Below are 18,794 nucleotides of genomic sequence, written 5' to 3' on the forward strand. Positions count from 1 at the left end.
ATTGTTGTATTTGGTGGTTTCTTTGCATGATCTCCCCAACATTTGTGATAGGAGGCCCATCACCACTATGCGAGGCAGTGAGTTGTTGTCTATACTTTTTGTGCTTCAACATCTTAAAATATCCCTTAGAGGAATCATGACAATCATTCAAAACCCATTGCCTGCATAAAAATCTTTGTTATGTTACTTGTTGCATTTCCCCTTCATATATGATAGCTCTAGGCTATTTCAAGGCCTCCAAGTCCTCATTACACAGTACAGAGGACCCTGATTTTTTGTAGAATATGCATTGCCACCTTGTGTGCCTACTGCGCTTGCTTAGTTTTCATTTGGGCAACCTGCTTTCCAGTATTTTGAATGCAATGATGCATGCCGAATACAATATACAGCCAAGTAGACAAAGGGTTACCATGGGTTAGTAAATCTCTTTTAATCAAGGTAGTAACCATATTTTTGAAAAACAAGGTGAGTCAATAGGGAGTTGTTCACCATCAAAGGCCTGGTATGGCCATATAAATGCAAAGCAGTAATGCTAAAGTGAGACAGAGTTAATACCAAAGGAGAACGATCAAAAAGGCAGTACCCACATCCACCAACATATGCTCTGTATTAGGCAGTCAGTGATTCCCCACGTAATAAAGTCTATCTAGCCTAGACCAAGAGGCCTCATGGGAGAGTGAGTTAAATGTAAAGGCTGATGATTCTCTAGTAGCAAAAGACCAGGAATCTAAGAGGAGGGCTTTCCTGGACAGACTATCCCAATGTAGAGCTTCAATAGCAAACATGACTGAATTGACAATAGTAGAACCGGACAACTTTTGGAGCAAATTGAAGTCCACTTCCAGAATACCTTGATACTAGTTGAATTGAAGAAACCAATCTCATAACATAGTCCTTTGATTACAATTATTAGAAGCGTAGATATTAACTGCCTGTAAAGCTCTCCAATCAAAAAAATAGAGCATCTACCAGAGACATGAGCCATGAGCCATTGAGGTTGCAAAGATTGTCGAATATAATTCAAGGTACCTGAATATTCTCCCTGCTTACCACCATAAAAGAGTTTATAACCTTTAAAATGAGTGACCCTCCTAGCTCTAGAATGAAGTTTATGTTCTTGAACAAAACACACATCCAAATGTGAAGCAATCAACCAATTATGAAATGAGAGCAGACTTGAGGGGTGATTGAGACCCTTTCCATTGAAAGTAGCTATCTTTATGAGGAAGGAGTGTTAAGGAGGAGCTGTATGTCATCTTCACTGCTTTCATCTGTCATATGCACTTCCACATTAACATTGGCTCCAAGAGGTTTAGTGGCAAAGTGTTGACCAATGATAGAGTCTATGGCAACCAAAGTGTCAGGAGAAGCAATGTCATGTAAGACACCAAACACATTAGGGGATGAGTACCCAGAAATGTTTTTTTGGACAATTGAAAACCCTTGGAGTCAACTGTTCGTTTTTCTTTATCCATAGGTTGAGGATTTTTAGATGAGGAGGGGATGGAAGTTGTATGGTTCCCTGCATGAGGGGAGGGTTTAGCAATCTGACTAAATCTCAACACACTTTTCCCTTTTCTCTAGCAGGACCCCAAAGAAGATATGGTCTGCACATTAGACATATTTATCTCTTAGTGTGAATGACTACATAGATATGTCTACTTGAAATGGATGTTGTGGTCTATGGTTGTTGATTTTTTGATGAAGTCTCATGTGCTATTTAACCTATCGCAGCCGTTTGGCTTAGCTCCCATTCCCTTCATTTTGCCAGATAGGGCGTTGGGGCAATGGAGAAGAGTCAAATTAACTGTGCACATTATGCTCACTGCAAGTTTGAGAGTTTGATACCACCACACTACTAGAGTGCTCAGCTTTTGGTCAGATCCGAACTTGCTTGTCTCACATTTTCAGCCATGAGTTAGACCTACACACTTTCCTCTCCCAGCCACAGTGTGGGCTCTCCATTGTGACTCTCATCACCACAATTTTGGAGCATTGAGAGTCACTCATCAGCCATGCACATACTACATCACATGTAACTTTGATCCCATAGGTCATATTTGACCTCCGAGGACGATAATAAAATCTCTCTCTCTCTCTCTCTCTCTCTCTCTCTCTCTCTCTCTCTCTCTCTCTCTCTCTCTCTCTCTCTCTCTCTCTCTCTCTCTCTCTCTCTCTCTCTCTCTCTCTCTCTCTCTCTCTCTCTCTCTCTCTCTCTCTCTCTCTCTCTCTCTCTCTCTCTCTCTCTCTCTCTCTCTCTCTCGGGTGCCCATCTTTCCTTGATGCATTATACTTCACAAGCTTTAATATCTTTACAGTGCCCCAATTCATCATAGTTCCATGTAAGTGGAAGCTTTCAATGCTCAAAAATGGCATGTCTGAGAGCCTCCAATGTGTGTCATGCAATTATGCATTGAGATTACGGGTAATATAGAATCTACTACATATTGTTCTTAACGGATATAAATAAGACTACCTTATATAAAATCTTGAAGAACAATGAACATTTTGAATACCTCCATCATGGCCACTCTATGTTGCACTTGCTCTCAATAATCTTCAAGGAACTCTCAAAAATCCATTGGTGTAGACCTCTGTACAATCAAAGTTGGGGTACATAATAATTGCATGTTAGAGGAATGATATCTGCATTACTTCTCTTTTAACATATGGGGTTGAAGTTGAAATTGAACTAACAAAGGCAATGAACATGATTTCAATGTAGCTAATCATCGCTATAGACTTTATAGCATTCTACCAAAGTAAACACTTGCAAGGCCTTATGCTAGAAGAAACTACACACACCAAGCCCTATAACTAATTCACAACCTATTAGCACAAGCTCTTTGGGGTCTTTGCAATTTTCAAAGATGGCAATGGCTATCGAATCCGACACATTGACAAGCCATGCCAAATTAACTTTTGCAAAGATGAAATGGAAGCAAGAAGGATGCCACCAGTTTTTGTGATTCTTGGTTCGCACTCATGTAGATACACCTACATAGACCTTATTTGGCTAAGTGACCTCACGCTTTGGTTTGTTATCTAAGCACACTCTGAAAGGTTAAGTTTTTGCAAGGACATTCTTGCTCTTTTAGATCCAGTGAAGGAAATGCCAGCATCACTCACTCATGTGCAACACTTAAGAAAAAGGAATTGTAAGCAACCTAAAACTATAATCTCTTGCAATACTACATCAAACACCTTATTGTGTCTATGCAGGCCCAAAAAAGTTTAAAAATTTGTAAAGTTTCACAATAGCAAATCCCTATATCCTCAATGCTTTGTCTCCAATGCAAGGAGGCCATCTACTAACTAGGATAGCTTGAGGCCATGGCAAAAATCACAGTATCACTGGTAGCATTATATTTGTACTCTTTGGAAAAGTTGAGAGACAAGGTCTTTGGATTTGGGTAGAGTGAGAATGAGAGTTTGAAGTTGAATGCACGTGCATGCAACAAGGGCAAGGTCTGCATTGTAGAGGCCTCAACAACCTTTGATCTGTAGCAAAAAGGGAAAATGAGGTAGACATTGATGAAAAAGATGAGGGTCGAGAATGCGCAAATTTGGACGAGTGAAACCTTCAAGCCTATACCATCTCTTACTCACTTGAGAGCATGGTTTTCAATCTATTGTGCTACAAACCCTTGGAACAATGTGGCCAAGCTCATTGTCGCTTAGATGTTGGATGCACAAAGAAGAGTGTTGGGCACTTCGACCTCGTTCATTGTTGTCCTCATTGTCATCCTCCTCTCATGCTTCTATTGCCCTTGCTTTGCATGTCATTGTTGTCCTCATTGTCATCCTCCTCTCATGCTTTTGTTGCCCTTGCTTTGCATATCTACTTCCATTTTGGCTAATGAGAATCCTCCTCTCCTCTCTCTCTCTCTCCTCTCTCTCTCTCTCTCTCTCTCTCTCTCTCTCTCTCTCTCTCTCTCTCTCTCTCTCTCTCTCTCTCTCTCTCTCTCTCTCTCTCTCTCTCTCTCTCTCCCCCCTATGTGAACACATAATCTAAAGTGGTCTATCCTACTAAGAGTTTTTCCCTGACGTAGTTACAATGAACCTCAATGTGCTTTGTGTGAGCATGAAAAATTGGGTTCCTTGCAACTGCCAATGCACTTTGATTGTCAGTGTAGATGATGTTGGCCGTGTCTTGTCTGACAACCAAATAATCCATAAGGCATATGAGCTATACACACTCAATCGTAGTTGTAGACTGCCCTATACTCAACCTCACAACTGAAAGTTTCTACATTATGTTGCCTCTTGCTCAACCACAATACACATGAACTGTTGAGCATGAAACAAAAACCACTTGTGGCCACAATATGTTGCTTCTTGCTCAACCACGACACACATGAACTTTTGAGCATGGACTTCTTGCTCAACCACAATACAAATGAATTGTTAAGCATGAAACAGAAACCACTTGAGGACACTCATGTGACATAACAACCATCCCAATCTGAGTCCAAAGAAGCTTGCAAATCTGGTGGCAACAATGATCCTCCCTTGGGATAAAACAAACCAAGATGTAAAGTGCCACTCAAGTAGCAAAAGATCCTTTTGACATCCTACCAATGTTTATTGGGATTTGCATAAATCTTCTAACCTATGGTTAGTATTGCATACATAAATAGGGCATCCAATAGCTGATAAAGAGTGACATTTGTAAGTTCTCTAGCATCATAGAGACTCAAATTCAAGCCTATTCTCATTGGAGTAGCAATAGAATTGTAATCCTGAAGTCCAAACCTACATAGTAATGTCTTTATGTATCTTGGTTGAAAAGTGCCAAGTTCATTATAAAATATGACCAATAGATCATGGTGTATAGAGACATTACATACTTTGCTCATATTCAAATTATTTAGACTACATGTCAATACCAACCTAGTAAAGAGAATGTTATAGCCGATTCTTTGAGTAGAAGACCTTATATTAATCAATCATCTATCAACTATTGAAGGTACATCTTTTGCTTATATGCCCGATATTTATGCACATGATGAAGACTTCAAAACCACACTGTTGCATATGATTGAATATACCACTTATTTTGAAGTGCACACTTCAAGATCGCTTTCTATATATCAAGCATAAACTATGTGTAACTAAACCTTTTCATTCCTCAATTATGGAGGAGTTGCATAAAACACCTTATGCAAATCATAGAGGATTTGCAACTACATTTTGAAATTTGTGTTGTGATGTTTATGATGGACTATGGGCATTGATGTCAAGTAGTATGTTTCATATTGTTTGGTATGGAAAATGAATTGTTTGGTATGGCAAATGATTAAATCTACCACATATAAGAGATTTTATCATTTGCATCCACTTATTGTTCCTGAAAAGTCCTTGGGAACACATTTCACTAGATTTTGTCACTTATTTTCATGAGAATGATATGATCTACATTGCTATTGATTGTTTTTTTAGAGCAAATATAGTTCAGCAAGAAAACTCTCATAGTACGTCAAGTTGCACTTTTCTTTCTTCAGTTTGTGTTACCACATCATGGTCTGCAAACATAATTTCAAATTCTTGGAGTGTTTTCTACACCGCTTTATTTGAAAATCTTGGTACTACACTTTATTTTACCTCTTCATTGATACCATCTACATGTGGTAGTGATGTGTGTGAACACACTTAGGACCGTCGCGCCATTTTTCCCTCACTAGAAGGGTTTTCCCCCCGTGCATTGTATATACGCACAACATTTGGGCCCTAGGGACCATGTCTTGTGATGGTTGTTCAAGAGGTGGGACCGGCATCAATGCAGGCACTTGAGGTATTTCCGTTCATGCTAAGGTTGGTCTATTGGCCATCGTGCATTTAAATACTATGAAATCCTTGGCTTGATGACCATACCTCCCACATGCATTACAATTCCCATTAAATTTTACTCTAAACGTATGGCATTCACTAGTACTATGCGGACCGTAGCAGTGAGCACCATTGTTGCTCCCTTCTTGGATACATATGATTGTTTTGTGGAGCACAATTGTCTGTAAGACTCTCTTGAATGGCCTTGGTTAGATCTGCTAAAGCCATCTCATATATCTTTCGCTCTTTAGCAATAGGCTTTAGGGTCATTGGCTCATGCACCGATGCTTGCGAGCTAGTAGATTTAGGCTCAACAGACACTCTTTCTCTTTGAATCATTAAATTGTTCTCCAATTGGATCGCATTGGTGGTGACTTCTTCCAAGTGGTGATCCCTCTAATGACTAGGCCATTGTAGATATCCTCATATCGTAGTCTCCTAATGAATCTATCGAGAAATTAGTAATTATTGAAGCGCTCATTTGGATTACAAAGAAAATTTAAAGGCTTCAAGCGACTAATAAAGTCTCTAACAGACTCTCCTTCCTCTCGTTGGGCTTTCTGGAGCTGAGATGCTACACCCCAAAGTACTCCCTCTCGTATGTACTCTTTCAAGAACAGTCACCTAAGAGTAGGATAAATTGTTTTCTCTTCCATCCTTAGGGTTCTATACCAATCCCCAGCCTTCCCACTCAAGGTCAGGCTTAAAGCGTTACTCTTATGCAGGAAATTATGTTCTCCTAAGGAATTTCATATTTGTTCAAATACTTCGATATGATTTCTCACATCCCCGTCTCCACTAAATTTTTGTGTGAGCTTGGCTATTTGTACTCCTTACTTCTAGGCTCTCTATCAGGCGTGTTACGCATATTTTCAGCAATAGATCGATCGATAGCTTGAGCAAATGTTGCCAAGTCACTAAAGTGAGCAGGCATCCTGGGTAAAGTGCTCCAGAGACTACATGTGCAGTAGGTATTGGCATTGGGCTTGGTGTATAGGAAGTCCTTGGGTTCCAGGTTTGGTATGGTGTTGTGCCATGTGGTGGCCCAAAGTTCATATGTGTGGCCCTAGGCATAGCAGACAAGGAATGTGACATGCTAATGCTAGCTGGTATGGTCCCCATTGAAATAAGGGTTTGGATGTTGTGGTTCTGGAGCATAAGTTGTTAAAACAATGGGAGAGGTAGGAGCTATATAAGTACGAGGATCTATAGGTGCATATGATTGATACACATTTGTAGGTATTGTTGTAGGCATTGGGTCACCATGCCGTGGTGCTTTACTAATGAATGAGGTCCATGGCATGTTTTTTGACATGCCCATCATTGGGGTAGCCATGGTGTCATCAAGAGAAAGATGAGCTAAACTTGGAAAGGTAAATCTATTCTAATGGCTATTGCCCACAGAGGAGCAATAAGCATTACGGGAATGATTACCCTCAAACTGCCTTACATTATATGAACATCAAAACACAGGAAGGCAGAGCAGAAGACAAGATACAGAAATAGAACACTGTCTTCTTCATTGATATGCAACCAAAAACACAGTACAAGAGAGAGAAGATGTATTGATAACATGAATATTCAGGATATCCCCAAAGACAAGTATGCCCCCCATATACAACTGTTGCTCGAGCGTAGATCGATAACGGTGCAAAACCCCATCCTGTCCCATGATATCTTATGATGAACTGCCCCAAAGTTGCATGACTCCTAGTCCGCAATGTCCAGAACTCCGCACGACCGCACTTGTGTGGCTTATGACGTAACACCTGGCACACACGGTGGATTGTGCGAACCCACACCTTAGCCCCTCCTAGTCGAAGGTTCTAGTTGTTGTTCCTGCACCTGCTCTGGTGAGGAGGAAATAATGATATAGCCAAAGCCTCAAAAATCTTCGCGATGATCCCGATACACCTCAGATAATAGATATGGATCTATCTCAGTTTGCTCCGGCCAAGGATCCCTTGGAATAAATTGTGTTGGCAAAGAAATAGACTAGGGTGCCTGCGGCAAAGGAGCAAGAGGCGTATGTAGAGGATAATAATGAGATAAGTATCTGTTTAGTGCATGCCAAAAAGGAGGACATGGCGAAAGACTGAGGGAGAATGAATAAGCCAAAGTCTCCACCCAAAAATAGACTCAGCGTGGCTCCTTACGAAGGCGATGAATCACTCGCTGCAAACGAGAGGCATGAGCCTGGGCCTAAGCACAATCTTCTGTAGCTTTTGCCCAATCAGCAATATCAAAACCTTCTGGGACAATATTCTTACCTCTGTTAGTATTCGATGGCTCCGGTTGCCGTATCACAACCTGTTGAGTTGGTTGCTGCGTGATCACCTCGGTAGACAGCCTTGCTCTCCAACTCTGCATTTGCGTTTCCAAAAAATTATGGAGATCCTACTACATCTCCACTGCTAAGGCATCCAGATCATTCATGTTGATCATCACATCACCAGGATGAGATGCTAAGTAAGTGGCATGGCTATTCTGCATGCGCAATTGAAGAAATTCATCTTGAATAGAAGCAACAAACGTAGAATTAGCCTCCCTGAGTGCCTGGATTTCTTCAGTTTGCCGCCGAGCTGCCGTAATTAATGCTACATTTTGATTTGTTAAATCGGCGATGCTAGCCTGCAAAGCCATTACCTGTGTTTCCAGCTCAGTGATGCGTGCCTCCGTTGTGGGAGTTGGCTAGGCCGAACGTATAGACTCCACAAGGCACTGCAAAAATGTGTCGCACGCCTAGAGCTCATCAAAGGGGTTTGCGAACCGTCGCCTCCCAGGGCAAAACTGCTGGACGGGCGCCTTCCATCGGAGCAGCGGTGGTTGTGACTCTAGAATTATCTGGTTGCAAGGAAGTGTCCGCACACGTAGACCCAGTCCCAACCGGAGTGGAGGTTGCCACCCTTTCCAGCATTCTGCGTCTCCAGCGCACAACAGCGGAATCCTCCGGCAAGGCGAATGTCGAAGCAGGAGGAGGTGTGGAAAACAAGTTCTCCTCCCAACCTCCCTTCCGAGTCAATGTTCCTACAGTGGCCATCTCCTGTGCACTAGAGGCTACCACTGTAGTCGATGTGCCGGGCACATCCACGATGCGAACAAGGGTTTGAGTTACCCGAACATCAGGCACTTCCTGACTCTGAGTTTGTGGCAAGGGTGTTGCAGTACCGCATACTACAAACCTATCATCTTCAAAGTGACACAGAGGCCACAGGGTGAGATGGAAAACCTCTCTCAATGGAAACACTAATGTAAGCAGCTGGCCGACTTTTGTATTTGTGGGAATACTTCACCCCATCTATGCCACCACTCTTTGGCACTCTACCAGCAACCTCTCTCTGACAATTGCTACCCACGCTACCGGCCCAAAGTTGGCTAACTGCAAAACATTGCGTGCTTTGGCCAAAATTGTATATGTTTTGGTTTGGAGCCAAATTGCCTCGAGAAACCAGCGATAGGTATCCCTTATCATTGTATCTGTAAGCCCTGATAATTTGTATTCTCCTTTAACTTTCAAACCAAACTCATGTTCGGCCTATGTAGTAGCAGGGATAACATGCAATGCTCGCGCAACACCATCACTGGGCAAACATCAGCATCTTGAAATCCTTTCTACTATCAACTGAATCTGTTGGTTGTTGATTTGCACCATGTCACCAGTAGCGAGTTGCTCGATCAATGTTGTAGCCTGCGGGTGAACAGGGATTTCTTGCCAATCCAGGTTGGCAAAAACACGCAGGCGCAAATTCTGCAACCAAGCATCCACTCAGCGAAGAGCTAGTTGCTGCACTGGAGTAAATGGAATGCATTGCAGCAGGGAAGCCGTCATGGTCGCAAAGAGATACAGAAGCAGAGCGAAATGAAACAGGAGAACCTTGCGAGCGCGATGCTGAGGAGAGTATAAGGTAACAACTGCATGCATTAAACCACTCACAAAGATTTCTCAAAATAGGGCGTGTCACGGTGTCGCAATCATCATTACCCTTTTCTCGCTTTCTAGGATTGCATGCAAAAGAATTCCCAATCATGATTAAGGCGGCTTCCGGCTCTTTTACCATAGCAAAGGGACACAGAATCGAGGTAGGTGAGAAATAATGGCGTAGTCGAAATCCATTCACCGGCACAGAAATCACCTCCCCCCGCAAACCCGCCAAATAAAAAGAAGTAGGTCTGTATGCTTTAAAAATCCAGAATGGTCTCGACCATCGTAATTTTAGCTTCCAATGCATCTTCCCAAGGCGTGAATTAAATACAAGGACCAACTGCCCCATAAAAATTGTCGTGCTTTAGGGCGATCTAGCCATTTCTTCCGCCTGGACTGCAGATCTTGCAACACCGCAAAACTGCGTAACTGTTCTTCATCTAATTCGTGCAAAACATCCAAATGATAGATTACCAAATCTTCCAGAAGAAGCTTATCCGCAATCAACATCTGCAAACTCGAAACCACATGCTCTACTGGGGTAATTGCCTCCATACCAAATGCCAACTTGAAAGGAGTCAAGCCTGTTGCCACTTTATATGCTGTCCGATAAGCCCATAATGCAGAAGGAAGTTTCACCATCCCAATCAGTTCTATGCATATTCACTAACTTGGTTAAAATACAAACCAATTGCTTATTAGTAGATTCCGCCTGTCCATTCGCCTGTGGGTAATATGGAGAAGATTTCCTATGTTGTACAATGTAAAATCGTAGCATTCTTTCCATCACCTTTTCAAAAAAATGGCTACGCCGATCACTGACCAGCTAGCTCAATAGGACAGCCACACCTAGAAGAAACATCCTTATATAAACACCCAGAAATAGAAACTGCAGTATTATCTTTCAAAGGCCATGCCTGCTATCAAAATATACTTATTACCAGTGTGAGCTACCACTGGTTTAAAAGGTCCAATAAAATCCAATCTCCATTTTTGAAAAGGCTCCAAAGGCAATACTGGCTGAAAAGGCATTCTGGACATTTCAGTAGGTTGTCCCAACCGCTGTGACACATCGCACTTTTGAACAAAGCTTCTCGCATCTTGAAACAATGTAGGCCACCATAATCCTGATTGTAAAACTTTCCTAGCCGTGATCAATGCTGCAAAGTGGCTCCCTACAATGCCGGTATGGACTTCCTCTAAAACTGATTCCTGTTCTTGTGGTAGAACACATCGCAGCAAGAGCTCCGCAATCGTGCGATAATACAGCTTCCCCATGATAATCTCAAAATTCCTGCTTCTAATAGTTATCCATTTTCTTTGATGACTGGAAAAGATTTCCCCACTGTCGAGAAAATGAAACATTTCCTCATACCAAGTCCATGGAATGTTGGGGATGATTCTAGGTTGTTGCGTAGCTGGAAGATCATCCGCAACAGCTCCTGTTAGAAAAAGAGACGCATCTGGAAATTCATCAGACACCCCTATCGACGGCTCACTGGAATCTAGCCTAGATACATAGTCATTCACCGCATGCTGGGCTCCTGGACGATGTATAGCCTCAAAATCAAATTCCTGCAACAAGAGCACCCATCTGGCAAATCTTCATGTCAAGTTCTGTTGGTGTACCAGATATAGAAGAGCCGAATGATCCACATGAAAGAAAAACCGCCGGCCCAACAAATAATGCCGGAATTTTTTCACTGAATAAATCATCCCTAAACCTTCTCTTTCTGTTACTGAATAATTCATTTCTGCGGATGATAATCTTCTGCTGGCATAATAGACAGAACGAAACCACCCTTGATTTTGTTCCTACATCAGGACACTGCCAATTGTCCGATCAGAAGCATCCACAAATACATGAAAATCCTGACCCCAATTTGGAGGGATCATAATCGGAGCTTTGAACAGCTGAAGTTTCAATCGCCGAAAGGCTAGATCACATTCCTGCGTCCATTCAAAATCTTTAGCATGTGCTGCCTGATTAATAGGGATTGCTAAATGCGCGAGAAACCTCAAATGCCGCCCATGCCAACGAGCTTGACCCAGAAAGACTTGACACTGTTTCGAATTCATCGATGGAGATGCTTCCATAATTGCTGCTATTTTATCCGGATCCACGGAAATGCCATCCTTAGATATTATATGTCCCAATAACCTTCCACTTCTAACTGCAAATGCACATTTTCGAGGATTTAAACTGAATTTCACCTCTCCACATTTCATAAAACATAACCGCAATTGCTGCAAATGCTCTAATTGCACTCCAAAAACACTGAGATCATCCAGAAAAACTCACATAAAATCTGTCAAATAGGGACCAAAAATTTGAAACATATCCCTTTGAAAAGTTGAGGGCGCATTCTTTAATCCGAACCACATCACTGGACATGCAAAAACACCCCATGCTGTAATAAAAGTTGTTTTGGGCTGATCCCACAACGCCATTCGAATTTGTTTATATCCACTAAATCCATCAAAAAAAGTATACATCTCGTGCCCTGCCACATCGTCCAAAATAGAATCGAGAAATGGAAGAGGAAAAGGATCCGGAACAATAGCTGCATTTAGCTTCCGATAATCCACACAAATACGAATTTGCTTGTTTTTCTTTGGTACCACCACAATGGGGGAAATCCATTCGGGATTATCAATGGGGGTAATAAAAACCACCTCCAAGAGACGATCAATTTCCACCTTAATTTGCTTTGCCACATTCGGATTCATCCTATATGAATGTTGCTTCACTGGCACCGCATCTGGTTTCAAATTAATGGTATGCTGATAAAACTTTGGAATTAATCCTTGCATATCCGCATATTCCCATGTGAAAACATCCTTAAATTTCTGTCAGTAAATTAATCAAGTCTCCTCGGAAACTTGCCTCAAGCTGCTTATTAATATAAATAGGCTGAGACTCCGCTTGCCCTCCTAGAAAGATCTTCTCCAATTCATCTTCCTTGACCCTTGTAACTTTTCCCATTTGTGCTTTAAACGCACGTTCTTGCTTAATAATGTCCTCCAATTATTCGTGACTAGGCAAAGCTTCCTGTTGCATCCCTGGTTCTGGTGAAATTCTTGAAACCCCTAAAGATTTCCCCTCCAAAATCATAGAAATGTCTGCAAGATATAAAGAAACTAAATCCGGGTTAGCCTTCAGAAATTGCTCCTCTTCATCCTCTTCTAATCCTTCCACCATATTTATTGTCTCTGCTATCACAGGCCATGCTGCATGAACTGGTTGCCTGCATGTTCCCAACATCACCCGAACTTTCCTACGACCCTTTTTAACTGTAAGCATATTGCCTCCCAATTATGCTTTACCCTGGCTTGTCGTAACCATGGTCTCCCAAAAATAATGTGATAATCTTGATTGTGATCCTCAATATTCAAGACTACTAAAGAAACAGCAAAAGATAAGCCAGCTACATCCAGGACAATGCCCCGAAGTAATCCTACTGGCTGCACTCATCTTTGATCTGCCATGCGGACTACAAAGGGTGTAGGTTCCCAATCACTGAGTCCAAAACGCTCGCAAGATGTTTGAGTAATAATTTACTCCTGCACCTCCATCTAACAGTACTTTGTCGATGTATGTACCATGATATCTGATTGAAAGCTCTGGGATGCAAGTATCCGTGATCCTGTTTGCCAGCAACGGGACTGACTCGTCTCCCTCACCCTCAGCTATTACAATGTCAACTTCCATCATCTCTGGACTTCTGACTTAACAAGGCTTTATGAAAATTCAAAACCAATTTTAGTAATGAACCCAAAGGTACTTGTATTGGCGAATCGAGAACCTCTTTCCAAACTGAATTCCAATTATCCCCTTCCCTAGTATCAACCTTGTTTCTGTCTCTCCCCTCGTTTGTTTCCAGACCAGTAGTCGATGGTCCTCATGGTTGCAATGGTGGTGATGATTGTGGCATCCACGTCATAGTCTTTCTCCTAACATCTTCTTGAGTCGGCCAATCCGAAAGCTTAACATCTGCTGTTGGAACCACTGTTTTCCAGAACGTGTAATCAGTGAAACCACTGGATCTGACTCCTCCAACCCTTCAATCTGAACCATAGCCACGCTATGCTGCTTTCCCGCAGTACGTTCTTGCTTCTTTCGATCATATTCCATAGCCTCTGAACCTCGGAACGCCAATGCCCATCCCCCAAACAGAAGAGGCATGTCTTAGGTCGATTAGGATCTCGGCCACCTCTTTCGCGACCCCCTCCTTGACCCCGTCCCCTTGCTTGTCCTTGAAAGGGTGCCTCCGATGTATGAGCATGAGCCATCGCCATCGCAGCCTCTTGTCCCTGCCCTGACTGTGGTGGGTGCCATGTAGAAGAATCCCGACTCCTACGACCTCGACCATTACAATAGCATTCCACTATATCATGAGTGTTGGAAGTGAAAATCGCACACCATTTCCGATTCATTGCACACTCTTGAGCGGCATGTCCCGGATTTCGACACTGAGTACACCATAGTTCCGTCAAACTTTTAACCACAGAAGCAGATTTTGACGACGCGGATGGAATACCTTTCCCTTGACGCTGGGATTTTCTCCGCGGTGCCTCCTTCGCTTCTTTCCCCGAATCCCTGTTGCCTAAGTATGAGGAATCTGAATCTTCAGTCTCCAACTCTGAACTATCACTGTCACTTCCCTGAGACTTATGATGAAATTTCTTATGCTCTTTTTTCTTCGATTTCTTTGGGGATTCTGTATCCTCCAAAGCTTCTCCTGCTACAACATCCCTTGCAATTACATTATCCAGTGGAGTAGTTACCTTATCCACTGTTTCCATATCAGTTCTAAGATCCTTATTGAGTCCTTGTAGAAAATAATCATTCAACACCTTGGCTACTGGCCTTTGTGCCTAAGGTACCTGCTGCAAAAGCATTCGGAATTTTGCAACATAATCCTCCATTGGCAACGACTTTTGACGCAGCGTACGAAGCTTTTCCAAATGTTGAGGGATCATCTTCTCCGTTCTAAACCTTCTCAAGAACGCTTTGGACTCTTCGTCATACGTCTGAAAATGATCATCAGGGTATTTTGACAACCATTTGGCAGCTTTCCTAGAAAGTGTAGATTCAAACACTGGTTGTTGATAAAGTGGAATCACCACCCCAGGATGATTCAATCCATACACTTTATTAAATTGTTGCAAATGTGCATCAGGGTCTTCCTTTGAAAGACCTCAAAAACGGCTATACTTAATCTGAGGTTGTGCCATCGTCCCTTGCCCAACTGTACCCCCTCCTGAAAAAAGTTGAGGAACACTAGGAGGTGGGGACAATGGCGGTGAAACCCCAGGACTGCTTACCCGAGACGGTGGTGGAGCAAACATGGGTGTGTTCGGAGCGAGTGGCTCTACTAAAAGTCTCCTTCAAGCGGTTAAGCACTCTCGGCCCGGACCATGGGTCCATGGCATGCATGTCTTGGCTTGAACTATCAAGATTGGGCATCGGGTAACCTTCCATGAAATCATAGTCAGAGGAAGCGTCAGTACATGCAATATGTGGGTCATGAGTGGTACTACCTTGGGTTCTCGTTGAGGGTCTAGAGCCTAATGTGGAGGAATAATGAGTGCCCGCATAAAAACGGAGACACTCTCTATGTGATCTTCCTCTAGCACACGACCAAAGCGTAGGTGCATGTGACCTCAACACTGTAGAAGTGTTGGTGAGTTCTCGTAAAGGCCGCTCACCTAGTTTTTTGGGCACTGAATTCTGACTCTATGTCAGTGACAACAGCGATTACGACGATGCGTTGAAAATGCAGATGCTGAAATCTGTGAATAGCGGGCTGAATCTGCAAACGTTGGTTGATCTGACCATGCGACCAGGATCTGCTGCGGAAAGGTGAGATATGACCCAAATTCACCCTCAATAATTATTTATTTATTTATTTATATTTTTATTTTCAGTCTTAGATTTTCTATTGTACTGTGTTGCACTGGTAATGGTACTGACTGGTACTTTTTTTCCTTTTGTACTAGTATTGATACTGATACTGGTACTGGTACTGGTACTAATACTCTAGCTCACAACCCACCGTCATAATGTCAATCCGATGGATCCGAACCTGGCTAGTGCATGAGGTGTGGATGTACCAAATGCGACAGATTGAGGACTCTAATGAGAGAGTAAGAGTTAGTGATTAGAGAAGAGGGGATGCAAGAAGAGACGGGAAGCTCTTCGCACACACACCTCGATCCATCACTCAAGTCTCACAAGTTCAAGGAAATTATGCTAATCTCTCACTAATGACTAACATTCACACACAAAATCATGCACACACAAGCATATGGAAGCCAAGATAAGAGAAATGCAATGCCATTATGAAATTAGAGACTAATAATCACAAATCTAAACATCACAACACATAGAGACATGGGAGAGAAGCATAGAGAGACAAATAGCTTTGGATTATCAACCCAATGCTAGCTACAATGTGAGAGAGTAACCCCATCTTCATAGCCACCTCTCTTCTCTACTCTCCACCCTAGCTCTCAAAAGAATGAGCTTCACATTGTAGCATTTGACATGTATACCTAGGATTTTAAAAAAAAGTGGCCGGCCGCCCAAATGTGCATAAAAGGCCTAGGCTCAGAAATAAAAGTTGGAACTCTCATAGAGCCCATAGATACAAGAAAAGGACGTATACACATGTGTGTATATATCAATGGAATTATAATGCATGCCATTGCTGCTTGCCCTTCAACACTCCTCCCTTCCGAAGCTTTGTCGTCCCTATGTCAAGGTAGACGTTCGAGGAAGGATGTGCCTGCAAAAGAAAAATGTCAATGAGGTAGCAAGTTGAATTATATGGCAATAAAGCATGAAGGTGATGTAAAGCACATGTGAAAATGATTAAATGAAAAGAATTATGAAATGCTACACTGCCATTAAGGACAAATAAATTGCACTTTGCTGAAATTAATCAATCAAGAGTTTTGGGCTTATGGATGAGTCTATCGATTAGTTAGATATGACTAAGGTTAAAACAACTACTCTAGCACTAGATAAGTTAGGAAAACTATCTAAATGCAAGATTCCCTGATTGTGTCTTTCAGCTTTGATTAGCCAACTAACTCTCTCAACTCTAAACAAAAGCTTGAATTTTTCACTTTAAGCTCAATGGAAGTCTTTTTCTTGTCATTTTTCTTTGTTTTCCTTTTTCTCTTCATTTTTCTTTCTTTCACATTGGTTGAAAATCAATTGACGTGTGTGCTTATTTTGTATGCTCGGGGCTTTTTGCTTCTCAAACAAAAGCACCCACACTGGGAACCTCTAGGGATCTAGTACCATAGGCAATAAATGTGAGTGAAGTACCAAGATCAAACCGGGATTTCTCCTTCCAGTTTAAGATTTTACATTTTTGGCACTTTTGTTTTTGTTTTTTTTTTTAGCTTCCATGTCCTTTATATTCTTACTAGTGTTCTTTGTTGTTTGAGTGAGCAAGCCTCTCTATGCCTAAAACATTCCTAAGGTCTCAAACACTTAAATAATTTTACTAACTAGGACTAGCAGTCAAGTAAATGAGTTAACCTAAAGTCATGGCCTCCTAACCTCAAGGCTCGTCTATAAGACTAAACTCTAAGTCAATTAACTAAAGCAAAGACAAATTTATACATCTATAATGGCAGCTAACAAAACATAACTAAATACACTCCATCAAACCATGGAAAACCACAATCCACAAATATAAATATCCACAAGCATAAATCATGGAAAGTAGTACACCTGGAGATATGCGATGCATCTCCTCGATAGATGTGCAAATAATCATGCAATGCTGGAGCTCGATCTATCCATGCTAGGTGAGTTGAAGTCCATCTATGCGGCAAAATCATAAACAAAACACTACCACCTAGAAAGGTGTGTCAGCAAAGAAGTGAAAGTTTTATTACCTAAATGCAAAATAAAAAAGAACTCATAAACTAAGGTCTCATACACAGATACCTAGAGGGAAAAAACCCAAAGGAAAAAAAGTGCCTCTAGTATGTGCGCATGTATCTAGTGCATCATAATCAATATGCACTAATAAAGGGTCTAGTGCAACTAGGAGGGATAAGAGTGTTAGGAAATAAGATGTAGCTAAATAGATAATTGAGTAGATTACTTAATGGAGAGAGACAGATTTACATACACGAGATTATAGAGTAGAGAGAGAGAGAGAGAGAGTACACACGATATACGTGGTTCACCCAATGTGGGCTACGTCCACGGGAAAGCAGCCACTCAATGGCTTTAGTACTTCAAAACAAGAAGTAATTTACAAAGGGATTATACCCTTAATGGAGCTCCCGCCTTGCTTCACTCTCACCACCTCACACTCACCTTGTTGCATCAACTTCACACTATAAAATGTGTGTAGAAATGGCCTCCTTTTATAGGCCAAAAGGGCTGCCCTCTCTTATGAGAGACAGCCATGTGTAGCCGCCCTTGTGCGAATAAGTCCAAATCGGACCCTCCGATCCGCCCATGTGTGGCCGCCCTTGAGAAGACAAGTCCGCTTTTGAATTCGGCCACCGGCCATTGAATTCGGCCACCGGCCACCGGCCATTGACTTCTGACCACCGGCCACCGGCCATTGACTTCCGACCACCGGCCAACCGACCGGTTGTTTTCCGACCACTTTCCGACCGCCGTCCGGCCATAATATTCCGGCGAAAAAAAAAGTCTCGGGGGCCTCCGCCCCCGAGGCCTTTAAAGTTGCCCCTGATTCTTGTCCGTGAAAATTTTGGTTTCCGGTGAGTGATTTTCCTTCACGCACAATGGCTTCTCCTCATAGTGGGGGGCTTACAAATGTGCGCTTTTACCACAAAAAATTACAAGGGTAAATCAGGCTCCATACTTAACAAAGAGAACTCTCTCCAAACAATAAAATCTGCAATGTCCTAGCTCTCTGTCTAATGGCCATCGGCTGGCTAGCACCTCGTTCCATGTCAATGGTAAACTCCGTAGCACAAGTAATAGGTCTGGGGATGACATCAGCCTATGATTGTGTGGGCAATGAGCTATGTGGCTTAGGAT

At 42.3% G+C, this 18,794-nt stretch overlaps 1 pseudogene; it reads right to left on the minus strand.

The window, feature by feature from the left end:
• Window positions 1-2,521: 2,521 nt before the first annotated feature.
• Window positions 2,522-8,199, minus strand: LOC147430603 (uncharacterized; annotated as a pseudogene).
• Between the last annotated feature and the right edge of the window lie 10,595 nt (window positions 8,200-18,794).

Source organism: Adiantum capillus-veneris, chromosome 21, assembly GCF_014529385.1.
Source record: "Adiantum capillus-veneris isolate H3 chromosome 21, ASM1452938v2, whole genome shotgun sequence".
Classification (NCBI taxonomy): domain Eukaryota; kingdom Viridiplantae; phylum Streptophyta; class Polypodiopsida; order Polypodiales; family Pteridaceae; genus Adiantum; species Adiantum capillus-veneris.